Consider the following 15,359-nt stretch of genomic DNA (forward strand, 5'->3'; position numbering starts at 1 on the left):
ACTGCAATGCATGCCTAGCCATACAAAATCATTAAATACTTTTAACAGGACAGTGATTTCTAACTCTAACATCAAGGCATATATATGTGGTTTTTTTGGGTTTTCCGTTGGGTTGGTTTTTTTTTTTTTTTTTTTTTTTGGTGTTGCTTTGGTTTGGGAGTTTGTTTTTTGTTTGGTTTGGTTTTCTGGTTTTTGTGAGGATTTTTTTTTGGGTTTAGTTTAGTTTAGTTTAGTTTTGTTTTCATTTTTCAAGACAGGGTAACCCAGCACTGGGATTGGAGGTGGAGATAGGATCAGGTCCAAAGCCATCCTTGGGCATCTTGCATTTAAAGGAGTAAGAAATGCATTACTTTAAAAAAAAAAAAAAAGGAAGATGTGGGCAAAAGTGCTTGCTATGCAGACATGAGAACCTCAGTCCACATCCCCCAAATCCATGTCAAAGCTGGCCACAGCAGCTTGTGGCTGTAATCCCAATCCTGTGTGTGGTGTGTACATGAGTGTGAAATGTGTGGAGACACAGTCTGGCATTGGTTGCTGTCCTCAGTTACCCTGCACCTTAGATACCGAGACAGCCTATCTCGCCTGGTCCCAGAGCTCACTGATTTGGCCAGTCCAGCCAGCCAGTTTAACTTCCAGAGCCCTGACTTCACATCCCACTGGAATTACAAGAAGGCTATATGCCCCACGCAACCACTTGTCTTTTGTGTAAGATTTCTTTACTTTTAAGTCAGGTGTAGTAGCTCACACCTTCAATCCCAACATTCAGGTGGTAGAGGAAGGAGGGTTTCTCGGTTCCAAGACAACCTGATCTACTGAGGGAAACTTAAAAATTTTTACTGTTATATATGTGTTTTGTCTGTGTGCATGTCTGGCACTCACAACGGCCAGAAGAGGACATCAGATCCCCTGGAGTAGGAGTTTGGGTGATTGAGTACCAGCACGTGGTAATAAATCAAACTCGGCTCCTCTGCCAGAGCAGAACCTCACAACCATCTCTCCAGCACCCCCCCCCCTTAATGTATCCAAACGCAGTCCTCATGCTTGCCACTTTAACTGCCACTAAATCTGTAACTAGTTTGTAAATAATAGCCAACACCTGTACAGGACTAATACAAAGTTTAAACTTTGTTTTAGTTTGTTTTTGTTTTGTTAGGGGGGTTTGCAGACAGATTGTCCAGTGCAGGCAAGGCTGACCTTGAACTCAACAGTTCTCCTGCCTCGGAATCCTGACTACTAGGATCAGAGGCACCCAGTGCTCACCGTGTGTTCTGTAGCTCTTTTCTCTCCTTACTCAGAGGGAGCTATTCTACCGTACGCTAACTTCAAGAATAGTAAGAAAAGGGGATAGTAAGAACTATGTAGAAGAATGTATGTTGAGTTAGGTAGATGGAAAAAAAAACCAAATTCTTTAAATTTCCTTTAAAAAAAAAAATGATTTTGGGGGGCTGGAGAGATGGCTCAGAGGTTTAGAGCACTGACTGCTCTTCAAAAGGTCCTGAGTTCAAGTCTCAGCAACCATATGTTGGCTCACAACCATCTGTAATGGGATCCAGTGCCCTCTTCTGGAGTGTACAAGACAGTATATTCACATACATAAGATTAAAAAATTTTTTTAACAAAGTTTTAGTTTTAATTGGAATGTGGCAATTTAAATAAAAATGCCCACAACAGTCATTGATCTGAGTGAGGGAGTGGCACTATTGAGAGGGATGAGGAGGTATATCACCTTGTTGGAAAAAGTGTCACTGGGCATTTGTTTGAGATTTCTGGGATTTTTTTGGGGGGGGGTATTCAGCTTACACTTCCACATTGCTGTTCATCACCAAAGGAAGTCAGGACTGGAACCCAAGCAGGTCAGGAAGCAGGAGCTGATGCAGAGGCCATGGAGGGATGTCACTTACTGGCTTGCTTCCCCTGGCTTGCTCAGCCTGCTTTCTTATAGAACCCAGGTCTACCAGCCCAGGGATGGCTCCACCCACAGTGGGCTGGGCCCTCCCCCCCTTGATCACTAGTTGAGAAAATGCCTTACAGCTGGATCTCATGGAGGCATTTCCTCAACTGAGGCTCCTTTCTCTGTGATAACTCTAGCTTGTGTCAAGTTGACAGTTGCTCCTTCTCCCAATGAGAGGCAGTGTTGCTCCTGAGTTAGCAGTAATTACTGGCATCACCTGACAAAGCTACTTGGCTTCACTAGGCCTCAGTGCCATGATTTGAGGTGGAAGACATCTGTTTATTGAGGTTATTAAAAAAAGGAGTAGCCACATAGCCCAACATCTCTTTGGAATGCTTTTTTATTTAGTACTTAAATATTGACTCGGGTGAAAGCTGCACTAGAGTCTAAATGAATCATTAAGAGACTGGGCTCGGTTTTCCAGGAAGTCTTGAATAATTGTGACAAATTATCCCTAACTCAAGAGTTATACATAACTGGTTCACCCTACTGGAAGTGTCATAAGAGTGGTTAGCTCAGGAGAACAGCTCTAAAGTCAAATCCGTATCCAGGGTTGGACCATGGGCATTGCTTTACCTCCAGAATCTGGAAGGAAAGGTGTCTTAGTGTTACTGTTGCTTGATGAAACATGGCCAAAGCAACTTGGGGAGAAAATTACTTATTTTGCTCACAGTTCCATATAGAGGAGTGCTGTTTCCTGGCTTCCCTTCTTCCGTGGCTTGTTCAGCCCGCTTTCTTAGGACCACCAGATCAGAAATGGCACCACCTACAATGGGCTGGCCCTCCCGCATCGATCACCAATTTTTAAAATGCCCAATTGCATTGAGAAAATGCCTTACAGGTGGGTCTTACATAGGCATTTTCTCTCTAGAGGCTGCTTCCTCTGATGACTACCTGTGCCAAGTTGACATAAAACCAGACAGGAAGTCAGCCAATGATGATTACATAGTAGCCGAGGCCTGCAGGATGGTTGTACTTTAGTCAGGTTAGTGTCAGGGCAGCTGATCAGTTTGACTTGTTGGAGATTTCTAAAGCCCAAGTTCATGCATGTGTCTCTCTCTGCTGCCTGTGGATCCAGATGTGTAACTCTCCGTCACTTCTCCAGCACCATGTCTGTCTGCATGTTGCAACGTTTCCCACCGTGGTGATAATGGACGGAATCACTGAAACTGTAAGCCAGCCCCAATTAAATGCTTTCTCTTATCAGAGCTGCCCTGTTCAAGGTGTGTCCTCACATTGATAGAACACTTGACTAAGACAGGGAAGAAAAGTGGAAATTTAAAATCAAGAAAAAGAAATGAAACGGATCAATGATTATGCCAGAGACTGCAAAGTTCTAACAGTAGTGAGGGAGTTGTTCTCTGATGTCAGTCTTTTGGAAGAGAGAGCCCTGATCAAGACTTTATTTTCATGGTGTAGGTAAGAGCAGAATTATAGGTCAGGCACCTTGAAAATATGAACAGTGCAAATTATAGTCAGTTCTGACTATTTCTAACACTTCCTGTTACATCCTTTAAATATCCTCTGTGTGATTCAAATTTTGAAAAAAATATGTTACTTACTACTGAGATCCCTGATTTGGAACTTCCCATTGGGCCTTAGGGAAGGTCCCTGAGTCCCCCCCCTGCCCAGCCAATGATCCAGCCATCTGGACATATGGAAGGCCTCTGAGTCCGCCCAACCCCCACCCAGCCAATTAAAGTAAAGATCACCAGGACCACCAATCTTTGCGTGCCTAGTTGCTGTTGCTATAATCTTCTCTCAAAAATTGTATAAAAATCTTATGAAAGAAGGAAAAGGGGTTGCCTCTTCTCTAGGTACAGGATGACCCCAGTGCGTTGGAACAATAAACCTCTTGTTTTTGTATCGAACTTGTTTCTTCAGTCTCATTTGGGGGGGTCTCCCAGTGAAGGAGCCAGGGTTGAGGTCAATCTAAGGCCAATGAAAAATTTAACCAGAACCCTACAAAGACTAAGACCCTCTTCCTCCCAGGAAGGATAGAGGCAGCTTAGTTTCTGGAAAAACCACAAGCCAACTGTCAGAGGAAGCCACCCATGACCCCCAGCTGATCCTCTTTGGAAAGTCCCTAAAGGTCTACTGAACACGAGCAATTGGCTTAAAGGTCAGCATGAAACACACCTCTCCTTCCTGTCAAGAAATCAGGCACCCAGGACTATCTCTAGGTGCAAGATCTGCATGAGGTAAATGAATGGCCCACATACATCCGACTGAGCTTATTACCACCTACCCGGACCTGGTACACAGTTTGAGTCTTACACTTGGTGCACTGGCCAGGAAGCCAGACCCCCAGTGACAGCAGAAATGGTGGTTGGAGGAATGGCATGAGCCCAAAGAGTCAGGTACCACGGTTGTGCATCCTTGTGAGTCTCTGTCTTCCTTTTGGTGTGTGCAAGAGTGTAAGGCTTAGAGAAGCCTCTGGTCTGTGGGTAGATATACCTTAATGCCATAACCTCAGGGAGTGGAGTCTGGAGGATGCTTTGACTACCCCAAAGGGGGTCTAGAGGACACTGCTCCGTCTGGAATATGCTAGCGATATTCTGGCAGCAGCCAGCCAAGTTGTTTCCACCCATAACAGGGATGAATTGTCTGTGTCTTCCTTGTGTCTCTTTGTGTTTTTGGACTTGGACTGACAATGTTTTTGGACATGGGACAGGCAGATTAACCCCCCTTGGACTAGTAGTTAGTCATTGGGGTGAGGTCATAACATGTTAGTAATAATTCTTTAAAAAGGAGATTAATAACTTTATGCTCCTCAGAATGGCCCACTTTCGGAGTCAGATGGCCCGAGTTTGGGACCTTCAATCTCCCAGTTGTTATGGTAGTCAAGAAGATTTTCGGGTTTGGGTCAGCCAGTCACCCTGACCAGGTTCCTTCTATTGTCATCTGGAAGGAACTGGTTTCTGATCCCCCTTTGTGGGTCAGGGCCTTTCTTCCCGTCGAGCCTTCACAGGTCCTGGCCAATCGGGAGAGGAAAGGCTCTTCTTCACCTAGTGAGGCAATTCCAAAGACGGTCTTACAAGAATCTAGAGAGGCAGACCTCCTCTTCTTAGATCCCCTGCCTCTGCCTCCCTCCATACCCCCCCAGGGGGGCTGCCCCCATGGCCCCACTGAAACCAAGGCCCATGGTGGGGCAGAGGCAGCTCCCACCCCATTTTCAGCCCCAGCCCCCTTGGGGATTTACCCACTCCTCCCCCCACCTAGGTGAAAATGTAGGACCCACAATGGAGACTCAGAGCAAGAGAGGCACTTCCCCTAATATGAGATGCAGCTGACAACCAGGCCGTGCAGTCCTGACCTTTTTCTTCCTCAGATTTGTGCAGTTGGAAGTCACAATACCCACCTTTGTCCGATAACCCCAAGGAGCTCACTAACTTGTTAGACTCTATTTTTTCTACTCATCAGCCCACCTGGAACGAGTGTCAACAGCTCCTATGGGTCCTCCTGGAAACGAGAAAGAATGTTCCAGGGGTGAATGGTGCCCCAACCCAGAATCCCACTGACATCAACGAACGGTTTCCTCTTAGGGGACTGGACTGGGATTTTAATTTGGTTAGAGGTAAGAAACACCTGAAGGTCTGTTGCAGCCACGATCATCCTAGTCAAAGACACTGAGGAGTTAAATATGGGACAAAATTTGACGATCGAGGTGCTCCAGGCTCTGAAGACTGTGGTCCGGCAGCCTCCCAACCAATGGCTGACTAATGTACGTACGATGCACCACCGAATTCTACTGCTTAACACAGATAGAACCACCTTCACTCCCCCTGTGGTTCTCAAACCTGCCACCCTGCTCCCTGACCCCCAAGGCTGAGCCTCTGGCTCATAATTGCCAGCCCATCTTGGCAGAAGCTCATGGCTGGCATGAGGATTTAACTCACCAACCCCTACTAGACCCTCAAGAAACGTGATTCACAGATGGGAGCAGCTTCATGGACAATGTTCAATGGCAGGCAGGGAGAGCAATGGAAGATGAATGACAAGCTTTCTGGGCAGAGTGCTGCCCTCTGGGACATCGAGCCAGAAAGCTGAGCTAATAGCCCTCACCAAGGCTCTGGGAGCGGGTAAGAAAAGTAACATCCATACAGACAGCAGGTGCCCATGTCCACAGAGTAATATATCAGCAGGGCCTCCTGACATCTAATGGGAGAGAGATCAAGAATGAGTCTGAGATACCTTGTTATCCACTGTATTCTTACTGTACTGGCTGGTTTTGTGCCAACATGACACAAGCTGGAGTTATCACAGAGAAAGGAGCCTCAGTTGAGGAAATGCCTCCATGAGATCCAGCTGTAAGGCATTTTCTCAGCTAGTGATCTAGGGGGGAGGGCCCAGCCCATGGTAGGTGGAGCCATCCCTGGCCCAGCCCATTGTGGGTGAAGCCATCCCTGGCCCAGCCCATTGTGGGTGGAGCCATCCCTGGCCCAGCCCATTGTGGGTGATGTCATCCCTGGGCTGGTAGACCTGGGTTCTATAAGAAAGCAGACTGAGCAAGCCAGGGGAAGCAAGCCAGTAAGTGACATCCCTCCATGGACTCTGCATCAGCTCCTGCTTCCTGACCTGCTTTGGTTCCAGTCCTGACTTTCTTTGGTGATGAACAGCAATGTGGAAGTGTAAGCTGAATAAACCCTTTCCTCCCCAACTTTCTTCTTGGTCATAATGTTTGTGTAGGGATAGAAATCCTGACTAAGACACTTACCAAGGAAGGTAAGCATTATTCACTGTCCCAGGCACCAGAAAGGGACAGACCCCATTGCTCAAGGAAATAACATAGCCAATAAGACAGCCAGAGAAGTAGCCACCAAAAGCATCCCTGTCCTGGAGATAAAAGAACTAAAACTTGTGGATGGACTGTCTCCCTTCCCAGATCTCCCTCCCAAATATTCAGACCTAGAAGTACAAGAGATTAAAAAGGACATCTACTGATTAGTTCCAGAAAGGACAATGGTTCACCAAAGAAGGAAAAACCATCCTATTGAAAGCCAGTGTAGAGATTTATTGACCACCATGCACAGGTGGTCTCACGTAGGGACGACCAAACTCATTGAGGCCATTAGAGGATCCCAGGTATCTATCTTAAAGCTACCCACATCAGGAAAGGAGATCATGGAAAAATTGCATCCCCTGTCAACAGTAGCAAAGAAGATCCTGAAAGAACTCTTTCCCCAGTTCAGAGCCCCAAAGGTAATCTGACAATAGGCTGACTTTCGTCTCGCAGGAAGGTTAGAGATTGGCCAAGATGTTGGGGACCAATTGGAAACTTCATTGTTCATACCATCCCCAGAGTTCAGGACAGGTAGAGAGGATGAATAGAACCCTAAAAGAGATCTTAACTACATTGGCCAAGGGTCCTTACCTGCCGAGCCACCTCTTCAGCCCTAATCTAGAAAATTTATACACATTAACTGAATAAGACATAAATGGCATTTTATGCGTGTAGTGTGCATGATATGTGTGCACGCTGATTTATGTGTAAATATTCGTGTGACTGGCCCACGGGCTTTGGGGGATCCTCCCGTCTCGGATTCTCACTGTGCTGTAGGAACACTGAGGGTACAGACATGAGTCAAAGTCATGATGGGGACTGGCAAGTCTGAAACCAGGAGGGTCCAAGCTAGAGACAGCAGGAGCCAAGGGTCCAGGCTAGAGATAGAAGCCTCTCTCTCTTGGAGCCACCATGCTTTCCTTTGAGGCACTGCAGCTGACTGGTAACCCCCACACTCTCTGCTTCTCTCAGTCTCTTGCCTTGATAGTTCATGATACGTAAAAGATGCTTTCATAGTAACCTCTAGACTATGGTGGTTGGTTTGATTGAGACTCTTTTTCTTTTTCCTTTTATTTATGTATGTATGTACTTATTTATTGTTTTTGGAAAGTCTGGCATAGCCCCTGCTGGCTGAACTTGTCATGTAGCTGAGGGTGACTTTGAACTTCTTATTCTCCTGCCTCTACCTCCCTAGTGCTGGTATTATGGGCATGTGGCGCTACCATAAGTAGTTTTGAGACTGACCTTTGCCCAAACAAAGTGGTTACCACAGCCTAGTTGATCCATAAAATTCATCACCCACCACAGTCTCCAAGACAGGAAAAAAAAAAGCCCTCAAGTGAGGGAAAGTATTGTCTATTTGATAGTCACTGCACGTCAGAGAAGGTGGAGTCTGAAAGACAGAACCCCACCTTACTTCAAGGGGTGAAAGAAAAAAAGGCCTTTTATTTCCAGATTCCTAAGAAGGATGAGGGCTGTGTATAACACTGGAGTTCTACACTGAAGACAGATGACTGGATATGATGGTGTCCTTCAACATCCAAGAAGCAGCAAAGGGCACTTCTGCAGAAAAGCAATGGGGGATCTATGTTTTGAGCTCACCATGCTGACCCAGGTTGACCAGATGGCTGTGTGTCTGGGAAACCCATTGCATCTTGCACCAGGTTGATGGTAAAACCACAAGCTTCTGCTTGAGCGGCCTCTGACCCATACATGTTTTAATTCACTTTTTATAAACCATCACTAGAAAATCAAGTGTGGTAAGAATAAACTTAATGCACATATGACTTAAGACTACAGATATTTTCATTTCATATGGATAACTAGGAAAAGCAATTTGCTTTTTATCAGGAATCATACTGAGGGGATTAAAGTTTTCAAAACATTTGTACAGAAATCATAACAGTACCTAGACTTGCCATGCTAGACCTTCGAAGCTGAGAACTTGGATTCAGGGACAATGACATTGTGTGATGTTGTGCTGCCTCTGGAAACTTCTTCTGCATGCATTTCTACACTTCCCAAATTTAAAGGAAAATGCTGGAGAATGTTCCTGGAAAGGTAATTCAAGTTCCTACCACTTCCGATTAGTCCATTATTCATTTCTCTGGATCTATAAGACCTAAAAGGTAAGAATGACCAAGTGACATTTTTTAAAAAGAGGACATTGGAATAATAATGAGGACATTCAAAGTCTCCAATCTGTCCTCTCCTGTCACCTGCAGCTCAGTTGAGATTTACTGACTACTTACTGTAAAGTGAGCAGAATTAATTGCCTGAAGAGAAAGGGAGGTGGGCCCAGCAAGGTTCTGATCTGCCAGGAATTCTAAACACAGTCCAGGCTGGGTAAAAGATCTTGTGTGGCTGAGTTTGTTGGTGCATGCCTGCAGGTTCAGCACTAAGCCTGGGGAGGTCAAGACAGGATGGGGGAGGGGGAGGACTGGACAGGACACCAAGGGTTGCATAGAGAAAATAAAATGTAAAAATTAGAACAACTCAGTGCGAGGACTTTGGGGCAAGATGGCGAACTATTACCTCCGTGTGACCCAGTGAAGTACAGAGAAGTGAAAACAATAATCTCTTATACAAGGAAGAGAGGGAGCTTAGAAGATCAAAAAGAAAAAAAAGAATGTACATCCTTTTGGATTTTTTAAAAAGATTTATTTACTATATATAAGTACAGTGTAGCTGGGCTGGAGACATGGCTTGGTGGTTAAGAGCACTGACTGTTCTTCCAGAGGTCCTGAGTTCAATTCCCAGCAACCACATGGTGCCTCACAACCATCTGTATGAGATCTGATGCCCTCTTCTGGTGTGTCTGAAAATCGCTACAGTGTACTTATACATAATAAATAAATGCTTTAAAAAATAACACATTAAAAAAGGAGTCTGCCCACATGAACCTCCTGTGTAGGTGGAGGGGCTCCCTGAGGAGCATTGTCTTCACTTGCCCTAACCCTAGTCAGGCTGATGGCAGCAAGAGTTTAAAAAAAAAAAAAAGTACAGTGTAGCTGTCAGACACACCAGAAGAGGGTATCAGATCTCATTGATAGTTGTGGGCTACCTTGTGATGGCTGGGATTTGAACTCAAGACTCTTGGAAGAGCAGTCGGTGCTCTTAATCATTGAGCCATCTCTCCAACCAGGGTTTTTGATTTTTTTTTAAATTTTTTTATTGGATATTTTTTATTTACATTTCTTTTTCTTTTAGTGGATATATTTTACTTACATTTCAAATGTTATACCCTTTCTCAGTTTCCCCTCCATCTACCCTCCCCCTGCTTCTATGGGAGTACCTTCCTACCCACCCATACCCTCCCACCTCCCCCACCCCGACATTCCCCTACACTGGATATCCTGTGCTGGCAGGACCAAGAGCTCCTCTTCCCGTTGATGCCTAACAAGGCCATCCTCTGCTACATATGCAGCTGGAGCTATAGGTCTGTCCATTTGTACTCTTTGGAAAGTGGTTTAGTCCTGGAAGCTCTGTGATATTGTTGTTCTTATAGGGTTGCAAATCCCTTCAGCTCCTTTGATCCTTTCTCTAACTCCTCCATTGGGGACCCTGTTCTCAGTCCAATGATTGGCTGTGAGCATCTGCCTCTGTATTTGTCATGATCTGGCAGAGCCTCTCAGGGGACAGTGATATCAGGCTCCTGCCAGCATGTACTTCTTGGCATCAGCAATATTGTCTGGGTTTGGTGGCTATATATGGGCTGGATCTCCAGGTGGGGCAGTCTCTGGATGGCCTTTGCTTCAGTCTCTGCTTCAAACTTTGTCTCTGTATTTCCTCCTATGAATATATTTGTTTCCCCTTCTAAGAAGGACTGAAGCATGCACACTTTGGTCTTCTTTCTCCTTGACCTTCATGTGGTCTATGAATTGCATCTTGGGTAATCCAAGGTTTTGGGCTAATATCCACTTACCAGTCAGTGCATACCATGGGTGTTTTGTTTTGTTTTTGTGACTGGGTTACCTCATTCAGGATGATATTTTCTAGTTCCATCCATTTGCCTAACAATTTCATGAAGTCATTGTTTTTAATAGCTGAGTAGTACTCCATTGTGTAATTGCACTACAATTTCTGTATCCATTCCTCTGTTGAAGAGCATCTGGGTTCTTTCCAGCATCTGGAAATAAGGCTGCTATGAACATAGTAGAGCATGTGTCCTTGTTATATGTTAGAGCATCTTTTGGGTATATATCCAGGAGTGGTATAGCTGGGTCCTCAGGTAGTACTATGTCCAATTTTCTGAAAAACCTCCAGACTGATTTCCACCAACAATGGAGGAGTATGCCTTTGTCCACATCCTCACCAGCATCTGCTGTCAGCTGAGTTTTTCATCTTAGTCATTCTGACTGGTGTGAGGTGGAATCTCATGGTTGTTTTGATTTGCATTTCCCTAATGACTAAGGATTTGAATATTTCTTTAGGTGCTTCTTAGCCACTTGATATTCCTTGGTTGAGAATTCTTTGTTCAGCTCTGCACCCCATTTCTAATAGGGTTATTTGATTCTCTGGAGTCTAACTTCTTGAGTTCTTTGTATATATTGGATATTAGCCTTCTATTGGATATAGTATTGGCAAATTCTGTTGGTTGCCATTTTGTCCTTTTGACAGTGTCCTTTGTCTTACAGAAGCTTTGCAATTTTATGAGGTCCCATTTGTCTATTCCTGATCTTAGAACATAAGCCATTGGTGTTCTGTTCAGGAGATTTTCCCCTGTGCTTATGTGTTCGAGGCTCTTCCCCACTTTCTCTTCTATTAGTTTGAGTGCATCTGGTTTTTTGTGGAGGTCCTTGATGCACTTTGACTTGAGCTTTGTACAGGGAGATAAGAATGGATCATTTGCATTCTTCTACATGTTGACTACCAGTTGGACCAGCACCATTTGTTAAAAATGCTATCTCTTTTCTACTGGATGATTTTAGCCCCTTTGCCAAATATCAATTACCATAGGTGTGTGGGTTTATTTCTGAATCTTCAATTCTGTTCTATTGATCTACCTGCCTGTCTCTGTACCAATACCTTACAGTTTTTATTACTATTGTTCTGTAATACAGCTTGAGGTCAAGAATGGTGATTCCCCCAGAAGTTCTTTTATTGTTGAGAATAGTTTTCACTATCCTGGGTTTTTTGTTATTCCAAATAAATTTGCAAATTGATCTTTCTAACTCTATGGAGAATTGAGTTGGAACTTTGATGGGGATTGCATTGAATCTAGATGGCTTTTGGGAAGATGGCCATTTTTACTATATTAATTCTTCAAATCCATAAGCATGAGAGATCTTTCCATTTTCTGATATCTTCGTCATTTTTTTTTCTTCAGAGACTTGAAGTTCTTGTCATACAGATCTTTCACTTGCTTGGATGGAGTCAAATGAAGCTATTTTATATTATTTAGGACTGTTGTGAAGAGTGTCGTTTCTCTAATTTCTTTCTCAGCCTGTTTATCCTGAGTAGAAGAAAGCTACTGATTTGTTTGAGTTAATTTTATATCCAGCCACTTTGCTGAAGTTGTTTATCAGCTGTAGGATAATAGAAGGTGGAATTTTTGGTGTCACTTAAGTATATTATCATATCATCTTCAAATACTGATGTTTTGACTTCTTCATTTCCAATTTGTAACCTTTTGATCTCCTTTCATTGTTTAATTGCTCTGGCCAGGACTTCCAGTACTATATTGAATAGGTAGGGAGAGAGTGGTCAGCCTTGTCTAGTCCCTGATTTTAGTGGGATTGCTTCAAGTTTCTCTCCATTTAGTTTGATGTTGGCTACTGGTTTTCTGCATATTGCTCTTACTGTGTATGGGCCTTGAATTCCTGATCTTTCCAAGACTTTTACCATGAAGGAGTGTTGAATTTTGTCAAATGCTTTCTCAGCATCTAATAAAAATCATGTGTTTTTTTTTCCCCCTTTGAGTTTGTTTATATAGTGAATTATTTGATAATTTCTATATATTGAACCATCCCTGCATCCCTGGAATGAAGGCTACTTGATCATGGTGGATGGTTGTTTTGTTGTGTTCTTGGATTTGTGAGAATTTTATTGAGTGTTTTTGCCTTGATATTTATAAGGGAAATTGGTCTGAAGTTTTCTTTCTTTGTTGGATCTTTGTGTGCTTTATGTATAAGTGTAATTGTGGCTTCATAGAAGAAATTTATTAGTGTTCCTTCTGTTTCTATTTTGTGGAATAGTTTGCAGAGTATTGGCATTAGGTCTTCTATAAAGATCTGATAGAATTTTGCAGTAAACCCGTCTGGTCCTGGTTTTTGTTGTTGTTGTTGTTTTGATTTGGTTTGGTTAGGAGACTTTTGATGACTGCTTCTATTTCTTTAGGGGTTATAGGACTGTTTAGATGACTTATCTGATCCTGATTTAACTTTGGTACCTGGTATCTGTTTAGAAAATTGTTCATTTCATCCAGATTTTCTAATTTTGTTAGGTATAGGTTTTTGTCATAGGATCTGATGATTTTTTAAAATTTTTTCTCAGTTTCTGTTATTATGTCTCCCGTTTCATTTCTGATTTTGTTAATTTGAATCCCCTCTCTGTGCCCTCTGGTTAGTCTGCCTAAGGGTACCCACAGCTCAAAGACCACATAGATTGATGGATTCATGTCAAAGTGCTGACCATTTCTAAGGAAGTTGTACCCACCTGACCTGGCACTGAAGATATGCATTGACTCTGCTCCTACGTTCCTAGCCGGCAGCTACCCTTCTGTCTGAAGTATTGGCTCCTTAGAATGCTAAGAATGTTGAGCTTATGTGTTTACTGTGGTGCTAGTCACAATAGCCAATGGTGAATATTCAGCCTTCAGAAAGGATGAAGTCCCATTATTTGAGGCAACATGGATGAAACTGGGAACAATTAAGAGAAATAAGCTACTGCCCAAAGGAAGATAAATGCTGTGATTTAACTCACCTGTAAAATTTAGAGAAAATGATTTCATGGTGTTAAGCCTGAGAATCTTGAGAAAAGACCAATTAAAGTAAACTGTAGTTTGGGGTACACACAGGACTGACCAGCCAGCTGCCTCACCCTAAATTGGGATTTGAGAGAGCAACATTTATCAGCCTCTTGAGGCCTTTTTTATAGGAGAGAGATGGTGTACACAGGGGCAGAGAAAAGGTTGGTATACATTGTTATACATTGTTACAAAGAATCCATAGGCTGATATGAGGCGATGGGGAGATAAATGGTATTGGAATGTCTGCTGTGAACTTCACAGAATCAATAAAAAGTTTTTTAAAAAATATAATGAGGGCTGGAGAAATGGCTCGGTGGTTAAGAACACTGAGGTCCTGAGTACAATTCTTAGCAACCACATGGTGGCTCACAACCATCTGTAATGAGATCCGATGCCCTTTTCTGGTGTGTCTGAAGACAGCTACAGTGTACTCATATATAATAAATAAATAAATCTTTTAAAAAGTATATATATATATAATGAAAGGGAAGATACACGGGTAAGGATATGTGTCATGTGAGTGGGGTCACAAGCTTAGTGTTAGCTAAAAAATGTGTTTCATCATTTACATCAGATCTAAGAAACAGGAACTTCTTACTGTCAAGTAGAAACTTTAACTTGCAAGGACTTAACACAGAAACGTATTCTTTAACTACAAACAGAAACATTAACCCACACAGGACATTCAGAAACTTATTCTTAACTGTCTCAACTGCAAACACAACCCTTAACCTGAAAAGTATACTGTTCCTGTTTGGTGTATCTGAAAGACCCCCTGGAGGGTATCTTCCGTCTGAAGAGACCAGTCCCAAGTAACAGCAAGACCACTCACTTCGGATGCAAGTAGCAAGAGGTTTATTTACACAGGTACCTGGGGCAGCAAAGTCTCTCAGAGGACTTTCGCGCCGGACAAAGGGGCAGTCCCCTTTTTATAGGGCTTGAGGGGCAGAAGCATAGTTACAGGGAGGTGATTGGTTGGTTTAAGTGAAGCCAGGGTGAACTGAGGACAAGCCTCAAGTTTTCGGGAAGAGCTGCCTTGGCTCCTCTTCTGGGACAGGGGTATTGTTTTTCGTCCTTGCCTTAACATGTGTGGCAAAATATTTTGTCTTCACTATGGTCCAGGTGGTCATCCGCAGATATCTTATTTTTACAGGGACTGGGCTGTCCTCTGGCTCACTTCTGTTTCAGTATTTTTCCAACCCTGCCTGTTCTGGGCCTAGCACAAAATGGCGTTACTGCAGCTAAAGCAGGAGGGGGTCTTTCATATCAATTGGCATAGAGAGATTGGTGGCTATCAGAAGCTGGAGAAGACAGTGCAGAGGGCATAGTGGGAGACTGAACAGCAGTTGTTAAAAGTCACAGGGCACCAATGTTGTTAAAAGATGAAGTCCGGGTTTCAGCACCAATGTTAAGAAAAGGATGGGGGGGGGATATGGCCCATGGAGGTGCAGCGAGGCCTGGGGGCAAGGGAGATGCCTCTAGGAGGCCCATGTTGGGAATCCCTTCTCCCTGAGGAATGGTATACAGAATAGAGTTTATTCAGTTTATGGGGGGAGTTAAGAGAGTAGTAGAGGCAGAGAGATAGAAAAAGAGAGAGAGAGAGAGAGAGAGAGAGAGAGAGAGAGAGAGAGAGAGAGAGAGAGAGAGAGGAGGGG

This window comes from Micromys minutus (genome assembly GCF_963924665.1).
Source record: "Micromys minutus genome assembly, chromosome: 33".
In the NCBI taxonomy this organism is placed as follows: Eukaryota; Metazoa; Chordata; class Mammalia; order Rodentia; family Muridae; genus Micromys; species Micromys minutus.